The following is a 3367-nucleotide window of genomic DNA, read 5'->3' as shown; positions in this document are numbered from 1 at the left end:
CCTTGCAGTCCAAGGGACTCTCAAGAGTCTTCTCCAGCACCACAGTTCAAAAGCATCAGTTCTTCAGTGTTCAGTCTTGCTTACTGTTTAGCTCTCACATCCATATATGACTTCTGGAAAAACCAGAGCTTCGAGCAGATGGAGCTTTGCTGGCAAAGTGATATCTCTGTTTTTTAATATGCGGTCTAGGTTTGTCATAGCTTTTCTTCCAAGGAGCAAGAATCTTTTAATCTCATGGCTGCAGTTACCATCTGCAGTGATTTTGGAGCCCAAGAAACTAAAGTCTGTCACTGCTTCCATTTCTTCTCCATCTATTTGCCATGAAGTGATAGGGCCCGATGACATGTTCTTAGTTTTTTGCTTAGATTAGCACATTTCCTCCCCCATAAAAAAGAGAGAGAGAGACAAAGTCATTTTACAAATACTATGAAAGACACAAATCCTCAGATTCAGGAATTCCTATGACCTCGAAACAGAATAACTAAAAAGAAGGAGGACAAAAGAAGGCACTTAGACACATCATAGCAAAACTGCAGAAATCAGAGGCAATGATGTCCTTAGGACAGCCACAGTGAGAAAGGAAAGATAACCACAAACAAGTGATAATTAGAGTGACAGCTGACTTAGCAGCAACAATGGAAGTTAGAAAATAGTAAGAAAGTATCTTCAAAATGCTAAAATAAGACAGCTGTCAGGCTAGATAGATATACTTCACAGAACTACTTCTCAAGAACAAGGGCAAAATAAAGCCATTTTTAGATAAACACTGAGGAAGTTGACCTCCAAACTCTTACTAATTGAAATTCTAAAGTCTATACTATAAAGAGAGAGAGAAAGAATCCTCGATAGGTCTGAGATACAAGAAAAAAGGGTAAGTAAAATTTTTTTTTAATTCCAAATTTTGAAAAATCTAACCTTGATGTTATGAAAAATAATATCTAAATTGTGAGGGCAAAAAAACAAGCTAATGCTCCCTCTGAAAACTTTAAGGGAATCCTTCTGTGTTCTTCCCAGCTTCTGGTAGTTTACTGACAATATTTGGCATTCCTTAGCTCATAGATTTGAAGAAGGCAATGGCAACCCACTCCAGTACTCCTGCCTGGAAAATCCCATGGATGGAGAAGCCTGGTAGGCTGCAGTCCATGGGGTTGCTAAGAGTCAGACACAACTGAGCGACTTCACTTTCACTTTTCACTTTCTTGCGTTGGAGAAGGAAATGGCAACCCACTCCAGTGTTCTTGCCTGGAGAATCCCAGGGGTGGTGGAGCCTGGTGGGCTGCCGTCTATGGGGTTGCACAGAGTCGGACATGACTGAAGCAACTTAGCAGCAGCAGCAGCTCATAGATTGGATTCCCAGGTGGCACAGTGGTAAAGAACCTGCCTGCCACTGCAGGAGACTCAGGTTCAATCCCTGGGTCAGGAAGATCCCCTGGAGGAGGAAACGCAACCCACTCCAGTATTTTTGCCCTGAAAATCCCATTACAGAGGAGTCTGGCAGGTTATAGTCCATGGAGTCACAGAGTCGCTCATGACTGAGTACACTCATAGATCACTCCCTCTAATCCTCCATATTTCCATAGTTTTCCTTCTCTGTGTGTCTCTGTGTTCAAATTTCCCCTTTTATAAGGACACCAGTCAAATTTGATTAGTAGTTGTAGTTCAGTCGCTCAGTCATGTCCGACTCTTTTCGACCCCATGAATCACAGCACACCAGGCCTCCCTGTCCATCACCAACTCCCAGAGTTCACTCAAACTCACATCCATCGAGTCGGTGATGCCATCCAGCCATCTCATCCTCTGTTGTCCCCTTCTCCTCCTGCCCTCAATCCCTCCCAGCATCAGGGTCTTTTCCAGTGAGTCAACTCTTCGCATGAGGTGGCCAAAGTACTGGAGTTTCAGCTTTAGCATCATTCCTTCCAAAGAAATCCCAGGGCTGACCTCCTTTAGAATGGACTGGTTGGATCTCCTTGCAGTCCAAGGGACTCTCAAGAGTCTTCTCCAACACCACAGTTCAAAAGCATCAATTCTTTGGCTCTCAGCTTTCTTCACAGGACCCATCCTAATAACCTCATTTTAACTTGATTACCAAAAAACGTCACATTCTGGAGTTGTAGAGGATAGCACTTCAAGATATTTAGTTGTGGGGGCAGGGGCAGTAGGAACAAATCAACCCATAAAATAATCCCAGTTCTAACTGGTGGTTTTAAACTCCAGACCTCACCCTTGATTCTAATTGCTACTGTATCTTTCCTTTTCATCTCCCATCCTTTCAAACAAACCTCCCAGGCCAGTGGTGCCCAGCATGGTTTCATGTTCCTACACTGCTTATTATGGTCTAAAGTATGTCCTTACTAAATTCACATGTTGAATCCTAACCCTCAATACTCCTGAATGTGAAGTCACTCAGTCGTGTCCGACTCTTTGCGACCCCATGGACTGTAGCCTACCAGGCTCCTCTGTCCATGGGATTTTCCAGGCAATAGTACTGGAGTGGATTGCCATTTCCTTCTCCAAGCAATACTCCTTAAGATGACTGCATTTAGAGACAGAAGAGCCTTTAGACAGGTGATTAAGTTAAAATGAAGTCAATAGTGAGGTAGGAATTGCTAGGCAGTCAGTGTAGGACTCTTAGACCTTGATCTGTTTTCAATTAGCCTAAAAGTATACCCTTTGTCCCAAATTCCTGGAGTGTGCCCTTGATCTGATAAATAATTAGCACTCAGATCCAGGGAAGGGCAGTAATTAACTTCTGTTCCATATGCCTGAGGGAAAAACAACTGGTGATCATTAATCTTAAACCCATACTTCTGGTCCACTGAAACATGGCCAGGGGGCAAAGAAAAGAGTGGTGACTTAATCTGAGGAGGAAAAGAAGCCAAAAGGATATTAAGCATCTTGACCTTTAAACTGATTGGTTAAATATGACATATTTTAAGGACAGGAGCCAACCAAAATTGTATAGATTAATCATGGTAAAGATATAGAGCTGCTGTAATTCCCACCTTTTGGGGGACTGTTTACCCCCTTTCAGTTTCTATGCTCAGAAGTTTGTACTTTCCTTCTCTTTAATAAATCCTATTCATTTGCCACTGTGAGTGTTTGCGTGTTCTTGAAGTTCATTCTTCAGCTCCGAGAACAAGAACTCGGATTCCCATTTCAATAGGATGGGTTATAATCCAATGTGACTGATGTCTTTATGAAATGAGGGAGCTTGAGACACAGAGAAACACCAGAGAGGTGCACACACAGAGGAAAGACCTTGCAAGGACACCATGAGAAGGTGGCCATCTGCGAGCCAAGGACGGAGGCCTCAGAAGAAGCCAACCTGGTGCTACCTTGATCCTCAGCTTCTGGTCTCCTGAACTGA

The sequence above is a fragment of the Bison bison genome, unplaced genomic scaffold (assembly GCF_000754665.1).
Source record: "Bison bison bison isolate TAMUID 2011002044 unplaced genomic scaffold, Bison_UMD1.0 scf7180017864491, whole genome shotgun sequence".
NCBI classification, from domain to species: Eukaryota; Metazoa; Chordata; class Mammalia; order Artiodactyla; family Bovidae; genus Bison; species Bison bison.
The sequence above is the reverse complement of the archived record's forward strand: the minus strand, read 5'-3'. Positions refer to the sequence as shown.